The sequence below is a fragment of the Lagopus muta genome, chromosome 1, assembly GCF_023343835.1.
Source record: "Lagopus muta isolate bLagMut1 chromosome 1, bLagMut1 primary, whole genome shotgun sequence".
In the NCBI taxonomy this organism is placed as follows: Eukaryota; Metazoa; Chordata; class Aves; order Galliformes; family Phasianidae; genus Lagopus; species Lagopus muta.
In genome coordinates this window covers 78,524,502-78,545,057 of record NC_064433.1, presented here as the reverse complement: position 1 = coordinate 78,545,057, position 20,556 = coordinate 78,524,502, and positions in this window count along the sequence as shown.

Here is a 20,556-nt window from a genome sequence, read left to right as displayed (position 1 = left end):
TGTTAAAGACAGTAGAAGGAATTTAGAGAGACCAACTTCCCTAAGGCAATATTTACCTTTGTAACTAGCCTCAGAGATAAATTTCCTTCACCCACGTTGCATACACGCTTAGAGTAGACAGATTTTCTCAGGTAGTTGATTCAGAGAGAACCAGATTCACCCTTTGGCTGTGAACCAGGCTCCTGGTTCAAGAACTTTCCTGACATTTTTCTGTGTGGGATATTTCTCTGATTCATATTTGATCTGAAGCAATAATTCAACCCATCCATACAGTAATGTTATGCTTTTCTATTTTGTTTTCTTGGAAGATTTCAAAAACACCATAAATATTATCTGATTTACATTCACAGCAATACAAGGAAGAAAATAAATGTGATCTTAGTAAGATTATTCTGTCTTGTTTTAATGCTGCATATAAAGTTAGTTGCAGAGTGAAACAGAGTCAGTTTCTCATGAAAACGGCTGAATCCATTGAATCTTTCTACTTGATATTAGTATTATTGCACTCTAGTGTGATAACTATCTCCTTTACCTGTGTAAGGAATGTAAGGAACCAACTGTGTCTCTTCATGACTTCCTTGCTATGCTTCACAAATATCTAGCCATGTACTGGAAAACAACCTCTAAGTCTGTGACTTGGTCTGTTGGGATATACTTGAAGACAGGTTGTTGAATATGCCCCCTTTTTTTTTTCAGCAGCAGGATATTTTCCTCTCAACATTCAAAAGAAAAAGGAAATGTAAGAATAACTGCCCCAAAAGCATAATGGAATATTTCTGGTTCATGAATTTCTCTTTTTGGAGCATCCCCCCTTGGACTGCAGAGAAAGCTCCAAACAGAGTGGGCAGAGAGTTGTTTTTCCATGTGTTTGCCTAAGCTGTGGTCCTGTGCTATGAGAAAACTCTCAAGCAGCTCCAGCAAGAGCAGTCTTTCTGCTCCCTTCCACATCCTTACTACCCCTCCCCCTCTTCACTTTCTTTCATGTGGATCAAGGCCTGGAAAATGACAAGCCTCTTGATTAATAGATACAAAAAGTCTTCTTATGTAATTTATTTGCTTTCTGCACCTGACTAGAATCACTAGGTTTATCTGGAAAGGAAAATATATCGTCTTTCCTGACTCCGAGTGGCAGCAGAGAGAGCTGAGCATGTGATATCAAGCTGCGCATGGAAAGCAAACAAAACGCCATTTCTGTATTTTGTAAGCATCTCAGGTCATAAAAGTGTCAGCACGCTATATTTCTTGCCGGGATCCTCTCTGTTTTATTATCTGAGCCCTTTCTATTGTGTTGAATGTGCAAGGAGAGTCTCCAAAGCAGGCAACATCTGTTTCCCTGTCATGTTTTTGATTATCAGCTCCATATTCCTTGCAAGTCTCCTGCTCACATATTCCCATCAAACTCAATGGGGGCTTCAACAGCAAGGACACTTCCTTATCTCCCTTCCCCCAGACTCTCCATCCATCATTCTCACATACTGGACCACTAAATGCTGATGCAAGAGGCCTGTTCTTTACACTTGGGTAGCACACTCATGACCTCTCCAATTTGTTTTGTTTGTTTAAGTCTAATTGCTGTGGGTATACCTGCCTCTCAGTCCTTAACAGGGGAGAAGGGACAGGAAGGATGTAGGTGGGACATCTCACTGGGTTTTATTTTGGTACCTGTGGAGAACGATTTTCTAATGTAGTTTTAGATTTGTTTCCCAGTTTTCTTCCCTGAAGAGGAAGTTTCTTCCCCTCTTCCTTAGTTCCCAATTGCTAAATCAATTTCTCTGTGCTTTGCCAAGAGATCTGTTTTAGCAGTTATGCAGGTATTTCAATCTGCAGATGGGGATTCTGCCAATAAGAATCAATTAAAACAATTGTCTTTTGCATATGGATGGAATTGCAGTTCCAGGATATTCAGCATCCTGAGATCTGGGAAAACAGAGTTAAGCTATATTGATCTACATTTTGCTTTCCTTGTGATGTTTTGCATTTATTTTCACAGAACATTTTTGGATGTTTCTGCAGAAAGTCAATGAGCAACAGTGGAGCAGTGTGGCTGTTGATACAGCTGAGACATAGAAGTGGAAGTCTGTATATATGAACTGCATTGCTAATTTATTCAAGGGGCAGTTTCCTATCACCAGAGATAATTCACCCATATACACACAATAATGCCACTATGTTCCAGGAGATAAGGCTTGTTTCCACACTCCATTCTCCAGATTTAGGGTCAAAAATGAATCTTTCTCCAGGTCAGATTGCTCAGCACAACTGCTACATCTGACCTGTTGTGCCCTGTATCCCCAAGGTTTCCTAGATGGAAGAGAGGAAATAGCTTTCTAGTGGAAATAGCTGCTAAAATTTCTTGCTTGCTGGGCACCCATGCACCAGTTCTGACATGATTTCTGATGTGGAGATGGGATAAACCCCAGGCAGTGCTGCTGTTTGAAGAGCCTTGCATCCCACGGCTGCCTGCTGAGCTACTGGCATTTGGTGCAGCTTCCTGTTGTTTCTCCTTCTCTCCTGATTATGCTGTTAGACAAAAACACTTGCAACAGAGATGTTGAAGACCTTCCTGTTACAAGACTGGATATAACCTGTGTGCAGCCTAGATTTCTACTGAATGCTGGCTATCCTCAAAGTGTGATATAGAATATGCTGGAATTTAGAGTTCTTACAGGGCCAGTGTGCCTTTAGCATTTTATTTTTTAACTAGAGTTCTGGTGATCCCAGAATCTGCACAAAATGCTTCCCTTAAAGTTTGGGATAATTTTTCATCTCACCCAGTCCTTTTCTAGTCGTATGTGTGTCTTTTGCTCTTTTTGCTACAGGTCTTATGTTAGGAATCAGGTTTTAGAAATGTTCTCTGCATTGTGATGGAGTGTATATATGGAAGAAAAGTCATTTGGATGGACCTTTTTGTTTACCCTTTGTTACTGTCTCATCCTAAACCTGAAGACTTCCCATTTGTATTGGTTCTTTCCAATTCCCCATCCCTACAAACAGCTCAGTTAGTGTGTGTGTGAAAGAGACTAATGGCTGGGCAGGTCATTAACAGCACCAAAGTAATTACATCATAAAGTGCAACAAGAGAAAGAAGATGCTGGCAGTTACTCTCCTCAGCTCCTCTGCTCTGCCATGAGCACACCACGGGACCTCAGCGGCTCCTCATGCCTTGCCCTCCAGAACCTTCGCCATCTTTGTGGCCCTCTTTTGGACACTTTAACTTTCCCATATGCTGTGTGTTCCCTTATGTAAAAATGCTTTTATCTTGCCTTCCACTACAATTTGCTATATCTGCCCCTTTCTCCTCTCCTCTTTTCTTCTTTCACTCTACAATGTCAGCATTCACAGAACCAGTTGGACTCATGTTGTTTGAATCTACTTGCTGAATCCTTCTTTTCATTGCAGAAATTTTCCATTTTCAGATCCTATTTTTATCTGTTTACAGGGGTAAGGATGTTTTTATGCAGGCAAAACAAATAGATCCGGCTGTCATAATGTGGCTTTGAGATACAGTCCTCTAAGCAGAATGGCTGTGTCCTGATTGCCAGCTGGGAGTGATCCTTGGAGAATGTTTGAGAGAATGCCCGGGTGGAGGCTGCAACAGGGGCAGTTTCAGTGGTTTAATACTGAGATGACAGAGCACAGCTCCTCTATCTGGTCCTGCGGTTTGGGGGTACCACACTGTGTCCAAGGAGCTCGTGACAAAAACTGTATTTCAGCTCTTGCTTTCTGCTATAGCCGCTTACCCAGTGGTCCACAGTAAGTTCATCATTTAACTGCCTAAAAAGTGCTGTCTTTTGAGCCCCTGTCCTGTGTGCCTAATCACAGCTGCCAAGGGATAAATAAGCAGCAGAATTTATATCACAGAAGTATGATGAGAAAGTAGGAAAATCTTGTCAGGTAAAAGTTTTTAAAATAGATTTCAGTCGTGCATGAGATTAATGGAAACGGGATGAGCAGTACATGGAGCGGGCCTGACACTGGACTTTTGTGTCTTACATGGACCCCCGGATATAAACCAGCTGTTTGTGTTATCCCTACTCCATGTCTCCAACACAGACATGTCCCCTTCTATTTCTCAATGTTCCCACTATGCCTGGCTTCCACCTGCCTGAGGTGAGATGAATTAGAGCAGCTTTCAAGCACTTTAGACTTTTAGGAGGCACTGCCTGGCAGCCAGATTTGGAGGTGCTGAGAATGCTTTGCTGCTAAGCTACCATGGTTCTAAGATCATAGAATCATGTAAATATTTGTGTTGGAAGGGATCTTTAAATGTCTTCTAGTCCAGCTCTGCTGTAATGAATGGGAACATCTACAACTCGACCAGGTTGCTCAGAGCCTGGTGCAGCCTGTCCTTGAATGTCTCCTGGGACTGGCTTCCACCACAGCTGTGGGCATCTGCTTTGCCCTGATTTGTGTCTGTGTCAATCATATCTCAGTTGCAGTTCCATGTGTAGCTCTTTAATTTCAGTTAATTTTTTTTCAGTTAATTTAATTTCACAATTTTTAATGTTTTGTCAATATGGATAGAACTGAAAACTACCTGAGTACCAGCTTACAGTCAATAGCTCTTCAGAAGTTTGCAGAACATCTTGCACACTGAGTGAAGTTTGATTGTGAAGTTTTCTAGCATTTTTGTAACAGAAAAAAGGGTAAATCTCAACTTTGTCGTGTCTGCTGACAATCCTAGTGTGGGAGGGCATGACCTCAGACTAATGTGAATAGAACAAAACTGAAGAAGTCAAAGAACCAGAAACTAGGTCACTGCGTGGCAAGATGAAACCTTACTTGGAAAAAAATATAAACTAATACATATGGGGAAAACTATCTAAAACACATTATTCACCAAGGGAACCATGGAAATAGACAGGCTGAAACAGACCTGAGTTTGAGAGCGGACAGTAAATTGGACATGAGTTTGCAATGTGTCAGCAATGCAGTTTGGGCTGCATACAAAAAGGCACCACATCAGAGAACATGGTAATAAACCCTACTCTCTACATATCTGGTGTGACCACACCTGAAAGTTTTGATAACTTTGAAGTCAGTGGAGCTTTGCCAATTAACACCAGCTGAGGGCCTGCCCATTGTGCTTGGTTCTGGTTGCATTATTACTAGACAGTTATTGACAAATTGGTAAAAGCCAGTGTAAAGGAACAAAAGTTATGAGGGAGCTATTAGGGCTGACACATATATGTGTCATATATATATGACAATATTGGGACAATGCCATTTATCCAAATTCCAAACAGCTGTCTGGCTTGACTGCAGCTATGCCCTTTGGTATATAGCTGCTAGAGATGCTAGTGGAATGGCTGGTGTCTGTCCAGTTGCACACATTTGCATAGGAATAATGATGTGTGCTTTAACAATACATTGTTAATTGCAGGATCTATTCTTGGATGCATCCCTGTGATTAATCTGTATTTAGGCTTCTCAGCAAGAGTTAAGATTTTTACAGCTGTTAATCACCCACAGTCATGGTTAACTTCAATGGTAAGTGCTAAGAGCTTGTCCTCCCTGTGTCTGATCTCAGTTATATAGATCTTAAGTATAGATGTATACATTTTGGAGAAGGTATCTAGATTTGAAATGCTTAGGGGACAACAGCTGAAGTGTCCACGAAGATCTTAGCATTTTCCATTTCATTGCTAATTCCGTTCACAGCTAATTAAAGCCATCTAATGCAGCATCCCTTGAAAGGAATTCTTGAAGATGAAGGTTCCCTGTCATTCTTCCTAAGACTATCCAGGATCTGATTCAGAGCTCTGGAAGTCAGTGAAAATCTTTCAATTGACTTCAAAGTCTTTTGGACCGTTCCTAGATAATAGCACAAATTTCGCTTCATTCTTTCTTTCCAATTCAGTTGTCTCAAACTGCACAGTGTGTTATTGAATCCCTATGTCCCTTGCATAGCTCGCATGCCAGCTCCCTTTAACACCTTCTGTGAAGCTTACGATGTTAAATGACACATTCAGTTGCTGTAGGCATCTTCTTTCCAATCTGGACCCCAGCTGCTGGAGGTCTAACAAATAGAGGACAATGTGAAAGCCACAATTAGTATATCAATGAGCCATTTACACTGAGCACCGTACGACTACGAATGTTAAACTGGTTTTGGACACTCGGCAGCAGGCAAGTGATTACAAAGTTACCTATTTATTAACTTTGGAGATACAAGTAGAGAATTTCATGCTGCCACTACTGTGATGCAGAGGAGTCTTAGCGCTGAAATGCCTGCAGGGAAAATCCAATCACTTCACCAACAGAGACCCAGGATAACCCAAATCACTCATGGAGATGAATATGAACATACATCCAGTTCTGCAGGGTGTCTTTCACTTTCAGAAAATGACAAAACTTAAGAAGTTGTGCATTCAAAATGTTCACGTTAAGGACAGACAAGCTTTATAAGCTTTACTTTCTGCCATATTTTGCTGCCACCAGATGATGCCAGAGACTTAATCTGGAGTATTCATCTTTGTATAAGCAGAATTACAATACAGGAGCTACCTCTCTGCTGTCCCTAAACTTCTGCCCTTCTCCTATACTTCTGTCATCCGACTGACGCCAACACTGTGCAGTCAGGAGTTAGCTACTGCTTAGATCTTATTGTTACTTCTGAAACCATGAGGTCTGCTAGTATTATTTAACATTCAGCATTATTCAAACAACAACTGGAGTTGGAGAAACCAGAATTATCTATTCTAAATAAGCTGCATGAGTGTTTCTGAGGGAAATTCAGAGGGTTTGGGCTCATCCCCAGAACTCACCCACGTTCTAGGCTGTTCTCTCAAAGGGTAAGTTCACAGACACTGATTCTCTCCACCGCTCTACAATTCACCTGTGCAGAATTCTTCCTCACTTGCAGAATTCTATTGTGTGTGACAGCAATAAAAGGCATCACTGACTAATACTGAAGTCTAATGAATGTGATTGATTATTTAACAGCGGGCACTTTCTCTGACATTGAATAAATAGCATAGAAGAGAAAGCAAATCCATTTGTTCTCATCATGTCATCTGAAATCCAGGAAGAAAAATCCCTAACACCATTGTGGATGGAAAGCAGCATTCCTTTATTCCTCACCATAGGTATCAGGCAACTTGACAAACAAGTGCACGCTCCCAGAGCTCAGGTTCTACATTTCAACAGTTAAGACATACATATGCAGTACACTGGCATGCAGATTCATTCCTTTTCAAGGACTCATAGATACGTACTAATGTCCCTTCGGACATGCTCAGTGGTATCTAAGGTGGTTGAGTGCCCATCCTTCTTCCACATTTTTTGCTGTCAACTTCATCACTGAGGCCTTGACACACTTTTACCCACTTTGGAAAATTTCCATTGCTAATTGGGCCACATTGAGCCATTTTTTAAAACCATATATGTGGAACCCTAGGAAAAGGTCCTTGTGTCTTTTGATAGAAGTATTCTATTATGTCCCCAGTGCAAAATGATTGAGGAAAACAAGACTATTCATCCACTAAAGCTGAAAGGGAAAGTCTTAGAACTATCATTAATGGATTTCTCTTCTATTGCTAAACAGACTAACCTGTATCAGTCCTGCCTGTTGAGAAATAAAAAAGGAACCAAGTTAAGCAAGACAAAAGGGAGGCCAGTATACTGCTCATCATGGCAGCAAAGTAACAGAATGCCTTACTCACATAGCCCATGTAGAGTACAATATGAAAGCCCTCATATGTAGGAACACGCTCCACATACCATTACCACTGACAGAGAGGAAATTAGATGATGGGTGAGTGGAACAGGGTAAAGCACATCTGGCAAATCAAACAGTAACTCTCCATATCAAACGGACACAAATGGTGCTGTCAGGCTCCACCCTGCATTTTAGAGGCTCTCAGAATCTGCTCTGTGTCAGGCAAGCCTGCTTTGTGCTTCTGCATCGGTCCCTTAGTGGTGTCTGAATCTGTCCCAAGCACCTACAGTCAGGCAGGTGGGTTATCAACAGTCACAGCTTCTCACTGAATTAATTGTTGTGATATTCCAGCATCCTTGTGAGACTAACTGCTTAGTCCTATCATTTGAAGCCTTCTCTAAAACGTAATAGGAAGTATGAAAGAGTCACAAAATGTTCTCACATGACCTGTAGTGAGCCAGGAGCACCTTTTGTGGCTGAGGGCTTGGAGGTGGCCCTCAGACAAACATGTGTTTGATCTTTGGCAGGGTAGTGGAGAGGAGAAAGGGATGGACAACACTGGAATGCACTTAAGAGAAATAGATACACACATGAAAGAAAAATGCCTTGATATTTAAAATATTTATGGTCTTAAAAGGACTGAAAACTGATACTAGCCATTAACTAATAGACATTCTGCCTTTGTGATGCAGCTTACATTGCTAACTAAAACCACATCTCTTCTCTGGCTTTGTCTGAAGCCAGGTGCACAGATGATTACATTTTGGGCCAGCTATGAGTAGAGTGTCTCCGTCCTGTCCTCTCCTCTAAGCACACACCATCTGTGTGATACTTATTCATCTCCTCCTGGGCTAACATACTGAGTCCATATTCTTCCAGCATCAGTTGTCCTCATACTGTCAAACTGTGCAAATGAAAGGGATCTAAGTGAAGGGAACAACAGATCCTGGGAGTAGGCTAGTGCAATATTAAGCCAGTACTAACCACTCTGCTGTAACCTTGTTGCAGTTCATGCATGTTTTCACGGAAGAAATTTGAAACTCAAGCTGACCGTTGCTGCCAGATTGCCTCTTAGTTCTGCAGGGCAGATTCTGTGTTATTTATTTTTAAATGCTATATTTCTGCATACTGCCTCTGTGTTAAACTTTACTATATAGAAAAGGGAAGATGCTGGCTTTTTGTCTGAGAGCATGTGAATTCCTTGTAGTGCATGGAAAGTAGATTAATTAAGGCATTTTTATTTTGTTTTCTGAACAAAATTTCTAAGACCCTGTTTCTGTGTCAAAGGCCTGCTTGTAGCAGGAAATGATAAACCCAGACCCAGCCTCTTTGAGGAAAGGATAGGTGGAGAAAAGGACTTCAAATGCATGTATGTACGTTTTTTCATTAAAAAGAAAGAAAGAAAGAAAAAAAAAGACACAAGAAAAACCAGCTACTCTAAGTGTGCTGAGAATAGCAGAGAATGGACACAGGCTCCAATTTTTTAATTTTTCTTTTCTTTTTTCTTTGGCTCTTTCTCCAGTCAAAATCACAGAGCTTAACAGGATCAAATACATGAATTACATGTGACCTTAATATATGCAAATATTTTTCAGACTTAGATCCAAAGCTATCACCCACACTTTCTAATCCACCAGATGTTAAGCTGCACGAGATGCATTCAAACATTCATTTCCAGAAGTTCCTTCAAAACAGGGCAGTACTGGCCAGCCTCGCCTTTCGCTATTTCTTTGTCTCCTTTGAAATGCATAAAGACATTTTTGTCTTCATTTTCACGTGGGCTCTGGGAGCTATTTTCAGTTGAGGATGACACTTTGTTGACATGACTCTGCTCTGCGTTTCTTATCCCTTATTATTTGCGATGGTGGGCTCAATAAGAACTAAGAATTAACGTTGAATGTGTGCACTTTGAGATGTGCAGTTGGAGAGCAGATGAAACACAGAACTGTAGAAATAATGGAATCATTTGTGTTGGAAAATACCTCTAAGATCATCAAGTCCAACTGTTAACCTAGTGCTGCCCAGATTACCACTAAATGATGTCCCCAAGCACCACATCTACACATCTTTTAAATAGCTCAAGGAATAGAAACTCAGTTACTTCCCTGGGCAGCCTGTTGCAATGTTTCACAACCCTCTGTGTGAAGAATTTTTTCATAATAGCCAATTCAGGCCTCCTGAACTCCACAGGTAAAAAGGTTCAGCTTCCCACTACAGCTTGTTGAATGCCTCTTGCCAGGAGGCAGCAGCACCCCGTACCTTAGATCACCACTCAACTGGTTGGTACCATAAGAGAGGCCTGAACAGTGCTCAAATGCCCAGAGGCTTCAGGATGGACTTGTGGTCTTTCTGTTTTTCCAGCAGATCATCCACCAGTACTGCATCAGTACTGCATCAGCTCATAGGCTGGCTAGAATTTAGGGTGTGTTGGCACTAGAGCAGGCCAACCAGCAGACTATTAAAGCTGCTTTCCTTTCCAAATCCCCGCATGATTTCTGATGCTGAGAAGGATAATTCTCCATGTGTATTGCAGCAGTTTAAGCCCCAGGTGCCCCATTTTGGCAGGATGTGCCTTCAGTTGAATTCCTGCCTCCTCTGTGGCTCTGTTTATGCTGGGATCTTGTATCCAGTCCCTATGAAAATTCCCTGCGTATATACAAATTACTCATTATTTTGGCACATTGCTAATTTCTTCCTTTCCTTTTCTCATGCGCCACTTTATTAAAATTGTCCTTCTATATGAAACGCTCATATAGATGAGCTCAGTGAACTGATGGATTGCTGTTTTTTGCCAGACCATGGTCTTGCTGAACAGGATGGATGTTTCTCAGGGTATAAGTTCTAGCTATGGGGCTCTAGGAATACCTTCATTAGACCTTTACCTCAGGTGCTAGTTATGACTTCTGTGGATTCTCAGAACTGTGCTTTAGAAAATGATGCCCTAATATATGTAAACATTTTTTGGAGATAAGGAGAGAAAATGAAACTGTTGATGTAGTAGGCAATTACTTGCCAATATATAGCAATTGTATTCTGTCATGTATTCTACATGAGATTATATAGGTTATATATATAATATATATTATATATATTATGAGATTATATAGATGCTTCACAATCTATAGGTGCACATCTTGCAGGACGCTGTCCCCCTAAAAACAGAAGTCCCAAGCAAAAGAACAGCCAGAGAAGTGAATTGCTAAAGTTTTCCTAGCCTACTGGTGCCTTAGGAGAGTACGGAGATCATAACATGTGCCTTCACAGGCTTCTTAGCCTCAGCAGCCTCGCTTTCCTTAGCTATTTAAGAGAGCTTGTAAAGAAGGAATGTAGCTCAAATAATAGATCCACAAAACATAAAAGAAATTAATCAATCGAACAAATAATCTTCTTCCTATTCTATTCCATTATCTCACTAGCAGGCAGATGTAGGTGTAAAGGAAAAGTGTAGCAGCAGATCATGAAAAGGCTGTTTATGGAAATACCAGTGTGGTATGCTTTACAAGTTTCTGGATTAAACAGGGCAAGACTATTTTACATGATCAATTTCACATGTACATGTAACAAATGCATGCAGACTTCGTGTGAATGTTTGTGTGTTTGTGAGATTGTTAAATTTGGTATGAACACATTAAATGTCCACTCTGTCACATACAAAATGTACCCTCAACCTGGGATACGGGGACAAAAATGGATCTTGTTTTCACTAAAATTTACCTTAAGGTCTTTCTTGGAGCGCATCCTTAATTTTGATAAAATAAAGGCTGTATATCCTCCAGCATGGAGCTTGGGGGAAAATGTGGAAACACTGCAAAATAAGTGAATTATTCTCATCTAAGAATAATGAGATATAATAATTTTACTGTGACATTATTAGTGAGATGATTTACTATACTTGAGGTTATAATGCTTTCACTGGGGAACGAATTGGCCTTGCTGAAGGAAAAGTAAGCAGGAGAGCAATGTGGTAGCCAACAAATAAGCAGTGTTTCCAACCAAACTCCAAACTAACTGGCCAACAGCAGAATTTTGGGCTTCCAAAGCAGCACATCTGCAATAGTCATTGAACTGTTAAAAAGCCCTCTGAGCAGAGGGAGGCAGAGAAGATGAATGTATGGGACTGTCAACAGGTTCTTATGTACAAGCAGATAGGCTGCTCTGCTTACTCTTTAAGGTTTTCACTTAAGAATAAAAAGAAACCCACAAAAAAAAAAACCCAACCCTATTCAAGAGGACAGCTCCTTGACTGTGGGATGGTACTGGCACTGCTTGTAGAGAGAACAAGGCTGCAGGTGCTGGAGGGCATCCAGACACAGCAAGCAGTTCTGGTGTCCTTTGTGGTGGTCAGGATTCCTCCCACAGCCATCTACCAACAGCTCCATCACACAAACCTTCCTGAAGCTCCAGACCTGGGTGGAACTGCATTCAGAGGGCTGGTTTTAAAGGTACTCTTTCAAACTCTTCTGTCTGACAGGAATCAGCAGAAATGAAATCTGTGAAATACGGTAAGTGGAGAAATAAGCCTACATTAAAAAGGCAGAAATTCCCATCAGAAAGCCTCATCTTATGTATATATGTCTAATTATTTTTTCAGCAGATGTTGGAGACTGATAAGCAATTGATTCCTACATCTACACCTACCATTTTCTGTATATATTTGTCTCTGTTAGAGAAATTCAGTGCTAGAAAAAGAAACCATAACACAAAGCGTTTCTCCCTCTACTACACATTAGATAGCATAGTACTGCATCTTCCCCTGCGGTGGTAAAATAAAAGAAAAGAGCAACATTGAAGAACTGAAATAAAGCTGGAAATTTAACTCACAGGCAAATTAGCTGCATTGCATTTAATATTCCCAGTGAGGAAATGAAAAGAAACTCATTCTGTTCCTGCTTTCCACAAATTCACTATGATATCCTTTAAGGAAGACTGATTACTTTTTTTTCCCCCAAACTTTTATTTGTTTTAAATTATGAGAAAATTATGAGAAATAAATGATGCATGTAAAAAAAAAATCAAAACCACTCTCAAAATTCTACAGTAATTCAAATTTCTCATTGTATTAGATACTACATGTGAAAGGGAAGGGGAAGGGGAAGGGGAAGGGGAAGGGGAAGGGGAAGGGGAAGGGGAAGGGGAAGGGGAAGGGGAAGGGGAAGGGGAAGGGGAAGGGGAAGGGGAAGGGGAAGGGGAAGGGGAAGGGGAAGGGGAAGGGGAAGGGGAAGGGGAAGGGGAAGGGAAGGGAAGGGAAGGGAAGGGAAGGGAAGGGAAGGGAAGGGAAGGGAAGGGAAGGGAAGGGAAGGGAAGGGAAGGGAAGGGAAGGGAAGGGAAGGGAAGGGAAGAAGTAATTCCTCCAGAGCTGTAAATTTAACATTCAGGAATAGTGTGAAAGTATACATATTTGACCTATCATAAATATGAAGAAAAATAAGGAAGATTCAGATGGAGAGATGGGTGATAAGATGGGAGAATCGGACTGGAACTGCATTGGTGACATCTTGGCATAATTGATGAAACAACTACAATGCAGGCTCAATGGCAAATCTGATCCTAACACAGGCTTAACAACAAAGTGTGGTTGCACCTGGACAACTGTATAAGCTGTGAAAAGCATTTGTCATTGTGTAACAACAAAGATGTGAAATGGCAACAGTTTTTGCAGCTCTTGTTTGTAAAGAATCTTCATGTTTCTATTTATTTAAAAATGTAGAATGGAAGAGAGGTTCAGAATTTGTGTGGAAAGAAGAACGCCCAGTACCTTCTTACCAGCGATTTTTTGATCCTGATATTTTTTTTCCTATTTAATATCCTCTGATCAGTGCTTCTAAATGCTTGCCTGGTGTCTCCTTGAACTCATGTTTTTCATATCCATACCGCCTCTGGCAGAGTATTCCATGATTTTATTACGTGTATGAAAGCTCACTGTTCTTTGTTGTTTTTGAACTTGGTCCCTAGATCTTGAGTTGGACATGATGTGTATCATAATGCATAATCACCACTTCATTAAGGCTTCTGTAGACATCTCACGTATATCTGTTCTTTCCTCGGCAGAAAAGTTCCAGTTTACTGAGTTAATCCTCCTACAGAAGTCATTCCATACTTTCGATTATCTCTGTAGCTTTTCTTTGAATGCTTTCTAGCTCTGTTTTTTATTTTTATTTTTTTCTTTTCTTTTGTTTTTGAGATGGTATTAGGTTTTGAATTGCACACGGATTCAAGCTTGGGACTAACCATGGGTTTACATGCGGACAAGGTGTTTTTCACTGTTTTGTTCTCTGTTACTTTCTTACTAACTCCCAACTTCTGACTAGCATTTTATTTGCTCCTGTGCACAGAACCAGTGCCTTCATGGAATTGTATCTTCATGTTTCATCCCTTAGTGACGATGGTCCCTGTGAGATCATCAATCTGTATGACGAATCACAGAATCACAGATTGCAGGTGTTGAAAAGGACCTCTTGAGATCATCTAGTCCAAATCCCCTCTTGAAACTGGTTCCATAGAGTAGGCTGCAGAGGAAAGAGTCCTGGTGGGTTTTGAATATTTTAAGAAGGAGATTCTGCAAATCCTGGGCAGCCTGTTCCAATGTTCTGTCACTCTCACAGTAAAGAAGTTCTTCCTCACGTTCAGATTGAACTTCCTGTATTACAGTTTATGCCCACAGCCCCTTGTCTTGTTGCTGGGCACTGCCAAAATAACCTGACCCCATCCACTTGACTCCCACACGTGAACTATTTATAAGCATTGATAAGATCCCTCCTCTGTGTTCTCTTTCTCAGATGTGGCCTCGCCAGGGCAGATAATAGGGGGGGGAGGAGGGATAACCCCCCTTAACCTGCCAGCCACATTCTTTTTAATGTGCTCCAGGACACCGTTGGCCTTCTTGGCCGCAAGGTCACACCGCTGGCTCATGGCCAAACTGCTGTCCACCAGGACATGCAGGTCTTTCCCTGCAGAGCTTAGTACTAGCTCTAATTCTTTTAGTTAGTGCTCTTTGAAGTCCTTTTTAGCCTTGCTAATTAGGATTTTGCTTTTAACCTGCCAGGCTGCGTGATTCATTTCGTTTTATTTGCTTGGATACAATAGACATCTTTTTGAAAAAATGCCTTCATACTGCTAATAAACTTGCTTACTTGGCCATTTGTATGTGCTGGCCTCTTTTAATCCATTCTCCAGCCTTTCTCAATAGGTCATACACAGCAGTGTTATGCTTCTAGTCTGGTATTCTTCAGTTTCCATGCTGCTTGCTAGGAATTAATCCTCTCTGCTGACCTTTCTAGTTTCTTTGTAACAAGCTTCTTGATTTTCGCCTAGCTTTCTTTGAAGCTTAGCACAATGGCAGTGGAACATTCAGCCTGTGGTGCCCCTTCGGAGCTGCTGACTGAGTCCTCTCTGGTAACAGTCACAGTGGTTTTTCCACTGGAAGGGCTAGAACCAGATCACGTGCATTTCTCAGTACAAAGCCAAGAACTGCATTTGTTCCTATGGGCTCTCTAACCAGGTGCTCTGTGGAATAATTGCTGACAGAGTCCAAAAATTACATCTGCTTCAACTCCTGGCATGATATTTGTCGATCTACACTTGAAGTTTCTTATTACTGCTGTATTTCCTGACCACACTGCCACTCTGATCTTCTTCAGCTTATTGAATTCGAGGCATTTTATTGTCCTTGGTCAGTAACATTATCTATCGTACCTGTATTTTCATACTTAGTCCTAGAATTTCAGTTTGTATAGACACTATGTTACATACTGAGTTGATTAGCTTACAAATTCAGCATGATACCGAGCTTTCCAAAGTGCAGATTGCTGTTCTGCCACTGGAATGTTTTATCTTTACTGTGTATTTTGTTTCTTGATATTAGCATCCCACTGTCTTTCCCAAAAAATTCTAATATGCCTGTTGTATCAATGTCTGAATATTGATTAGGCATTCTTGTTCCTCATCTTATTTCATAGATTTCAAACACTGTGAAGAAGTGAGTGCTTTGCTTTTCTTTCTATTTTGGCTCCTTGTATGAAAAAAAAACCAATATATTTGCTTTCAGTTCCCTTCTGGTTTACTTGCATCTTCTGAATTGTGCTTTCTTTGAGAATTTAGAACTTGCCCATTTTTTTTCCTCATAAGGGTAACTCCTGCTGAATTTGGACTTTTCCACACCTGTCAGATTTTCCAACTACTTAGTTTCTCCATCTGGCAAGGGAATATTTTCATTTCAGAATTCTATCTAGGACCTTTATTTTGCTAAGTATGACTGAGAATGCTTTCTAAGTTCTCCGAAACCAAGCAGTGTCATGGCAGAGAGTTAGATATGCTAGATACTTTCAAATCAGGTGGATTTGATGAAATTCCTCCTAGGGGACCAGGAGAAGCATCTGAAGCAATGCCAGAAGTATTAGTTATTGTCTTTGAATCATGGAGTACAGAGGCAAGTGTGTTGCCTCTTACTGCTTTTTCAAATGGTGAGGGGGACAAAGGAAGTGATCACTGAGCCTTCAGAAGTTAACTGCAAAGTGAGTAACATCCAGTATCAGTCTATCAAGAACAAATCATATCAAACACATCTAATATCCGTCTGTGACAGGAACTATAGAGAAGGGAGAGTGGCAGTAACATGTACTTTAGCTTTAATGATTCTGTGAGTTGGAAAAGCAATGAAATTACTTTGTCTCAAAGAGATGTGCAAAAAGGTTTGGTTCTTTTATCTTTGGATGGAATGGTACATCTGAAGAAATAACTAAGGAACATAACGCAGAGTAATGAATGCAAAAATATTTTGCTATCATCACAGCTGAATAAACAGGAGTATTGCCATACTTTTCATGCTCTGATTCAGATAAGGGCAGCAGAGGACTTGGCTGATGAATCACATGCAGTTTCTGATGCTTTCACTAAGGGAGAAGTATAAAAAACATGTCTCATGAGGAAAGGCTGAAGGAACTTGTATAGCTTGATCTAAAAAAGATAAAAAGAAATGGATAGCCAGTAATCATCTTTAAGTATTTTAAACATAGATATAAAGAGAAAGAGAGCAAGTCTTTCTCTGTGTCTGCTGAAAGTGGCTAATAACTTAAACTATGGCAGTAGAGATCCAAGTGATACCTCTCTAAATTTTCCTTGTGTTAAGGGTAATAAAGGACAAACAAGTTTTCTCTGGAAGATGTGGAATCTCCATCAGTGGCGACTGGCACAGGTTTGGGTGAATCTGATTTCAGGAAAAGAAGCAGACTAAATGGCCTCTCTGGCCTCCTCTCAGCTCTATTTCTCTATTTTTCTATTATGAGTAAGCCACAGCAAATGAAGACTCAGTTCTCACTGATTCCCGTGTAGTGGTGGTCATCATTTCCACTGCAGGTGGGAGTACTTTGCCCAGTTTATAAGGTAGAAATGGGGCAACAAGCCCAGAGTGTTCTTCCTCTTATGTGGGTACAACTCCACGGTGCTTCTTGTTTCCACTTGTATTGTAATCTGTAGGTTTGAGAGAGCTGCTTCTTTCACTTCCAGTACAATGGCAATTGAAAAAAAAGAAAGAAAAAAAAAAGATGATGAAGAAAGAGAATGGTTAGATATCTACGCAGTCCTAACTGGCCTATTGGGCCAAGTAAAGTTTTGGATAAAATAACTTGTAACCAACCCTACTTAAGGGTGTAACATGGTTAATATCATAACATATGACTCCGGCTTCAAGGACAGCTGCACATGCGAACCAAGAGGAAAACTCAAGACTGAGTCATGCCTGAGCTCCTCTGCTCCCCTATTTTGTGTCAGCTCGGCACTTTTGGAGGCAGTTTTTGCAGCATTTTCTGAGGGCCAAAGAGTGCTTTGGGAAACAGTCTGCAGTCCCTCTAAACTGTGTTTTGTCTTGCAGACTTCACACCTTTCTCCCTATTTTACACGCATGCTGCAAGTTGTACTTCAGCAGCCTTTATTTGTGAGATTATTTGCTTGGAGTTAGATGCGTGTCCAATATGAGCAGTGCTGTACATGTTCGTGCTGAGAACAGACAGCCCGTGTCCTACTTTCCTCTGCATTTCCCAGCAACACTTACATGACTTTTGAACCTCTTTCTGAATTAATTTTGTATGGCTGTATTCTGCCTGTCATCCTGCTTGTGCACTCCCTCCCTGCCACCCTTAGCCCATAACTACTTGTACTATGGGAAATGACTCTCCTGTCTGATCTCTTATCCCAACATAATGCCATTTTGGCCTGATTTGGCACTGCTGGTGAGGAGGTCTGTCAGACTGCAACTCTAGTGTCCTTATGGAGAAGGGTCACCTGGAGAGTTTATCCAAGGAGGGCAAGAGGAACATGGTGTGGGAGGCAGGACTGGCTCTCCAAGAGCACAGAGGATAGGACCAGGGCACCTGTAACTGCAGGAACAGCTCTGAGTGCTCACAGGTTGGAAGCGAGGAGCATCACTAGCAATTAACTAGCTGTGGATTCTACCCTCACCTTTTCTTTTCATACCCAATCTATTTTTTCATCTTGCCACTCACTGTGCTGTGCCCTGTTGTCCCTGGTTTAGCTGATCTTTCCCCTGTGCTCCCTGCTGCATGCTGACCAAACACAACCTATTTCAGGCCCTCTGTAACAGGGCTGCTGCTGTCAAAATAAGATGCAGATACCTTACATGAAAACTCATGGTTAGAGCAAGTTAGGTAAGCCCGAAAGGAAAGCTCAGAAATTATGTTTTATTCCACCTTAACAGTGCACCAGAGATATGAGACTTTATATGGTTTGACTTCCAGACACCCAGAGTGGAGCCATCTACTAGCAGGAAGCACTTCTCCTTTTTGAATCAATAACACCAGGGGTAGATGAGACATATTTTCCCAAAGGGCTTTGTAGTTATATGCTGTTCTGCAGATTAACACTGAGAATAAATCAAGCTCGCTTCTGGGTTTTCAGAGATGGAAGTGGTTACAGAAAGAACAGCCAAATATTTGGTAGCCACCTTCATGCTCAGCATGTCATATGCTGTCCTCATCTGCCTGTCCCCTAATCATTTCCCTTCTCCAGATTCTTCTGCCCCCCCCTGAAATCCTGCCATCCTGCCCTGTTCCTACCTTGTTGTACTCCTACCTGCTCTATCCCTTATCTGGTCACCTCTGCCCCATCCCATCCAGTCTGTACCCATGAGTTGCTCTGCAGCTCAGTTTTGAGCCGTTTTCTCTTTCTTCTCCCCTCCAGTGTTAAGTAAGGCTGAATTCCGGTGCAGGTGGCACGAGGGAGGCAGCTCTCTACTCTCTGCCTGTGTTTGAGACTGTTTGAGTTTATTTGGCCCTGGGCAGAAGCATGCTCTGCCCTCAACAAGTCTGCAGTAAAGACAACATCTGGATTTCAGACAAACACTGCTGGGCATGTGCGGGCAGAGCACAGTGATTTACAGCTAGGCCAGAACTGGTTGGTTTCTCATATGGCCAGCAAGTACATGCTGATGCCCCCAGGGATCAGCCCCTGCTAATTTCAGTCCCCTGCATGAGCACTGAACTGCCTATGCTCTGCAGTGAAATCACTGCAAGACATTTTCAGCATAGGCCAATCACCATTTTTCCCTAACCTCATTCTTGGAAGTTGCTGACCAGCTTTCAGTGAAGTGTTCCCAAAAAAATTCAGCCCAAATTAAAAGCAACCAAAAACTGGATCTTATAATCAAAAGCGTTAGGCGACTCTAAATACAACATTTGTTGCCATCTCCACCTCTAATAGAAGGGTGGCTATTTAAATATTTAATTTTGGGAGAGCTTCCTTGATTGACTGACATGCACGCAAAAAGAGTTTTCCTTCCAAACATGGGGCACATACCTAAGAAATACATCTGATAAGGAAAGCCAGTGGTGACTGTATGCAAACTGCTATGTGATCTGGTTTATGTTACTTAGAGTTATTTTTCTCCTCTATCCTTCCCCAGATCCTTCACTAAAGTGTTGTAAAGTCCCGAGCTGACCCCACCACTAGTGGATGTGTCAGGGAGATAGATGTCAGCTTGAGCCATGGCAATTTGCCATCTGTGAAAAGCAAACAAATATCACCAACCAGAGTAATGAGCATCGTGATTGTAGCAGGAATTTGAGCACAGATTTACATGGGATCTCTGTGTTTGGGCTCACAAGCCTTTGATTCTGTTACTATTAAAAGTAAGCAGCTGCAAAACTCCAGCTGTGCAGGTCTGTGGAAAAAAACAAGCATTGGCCGTTGACTGCTTGACGTTCTACCTGCAAGGCTGGACCAGATGTGTGACTATTTTGTATATTATGTTCTTTGCTTCTCTGAAGAAGGAAGCAAGGAAGGCTTCCAGTAAAATTTGTAGAGAGTCTTTTAAAGTCTTTTATTGCATTTCAGTGAATAGGCTCCAGAACTTTAAAACTTCTCCACTTTTTTTTTTTTCTCCAATTATATAGAAAGTGCTCTCATAATAGATATTATCTCTGTGGCAAACTTTGATTCCCTTAGAACTTTAGAGCTTCCCAGCTAAATCAGAAGCATTACAGAAAATGCTACTTAAGGGACAAGGAGTCTTTGCTATTTTGAACTGAGTCCATTGTTGAAAGAAATAAATATGTCCAGATGTACCATCTCCTAAAAGTCACAGTACAAAAGTAGAGATTCAGAACCAAAGTACAATGGCTGCAAACAATCTTTAATTCATGCAAAGTTACGATAACCAAGAGACTATAAACTTTATGGTTTGGTAAATTGGCTGCAATCTGCATCCCTAGAGGAGAGGGGAACTGAGATCAGCACGGTGACGAATATGACTGAGGGCCCCACAGATCACTTGTAGTCTGAAATGAAAATCAGGCCAGACCAGATGTAGCTACATTTATTGCTGCACTGTGGATCAGAAAATGTTAAGAAGAAAACAAAGACAACGAGGATTTCCAAGCATAAAACAA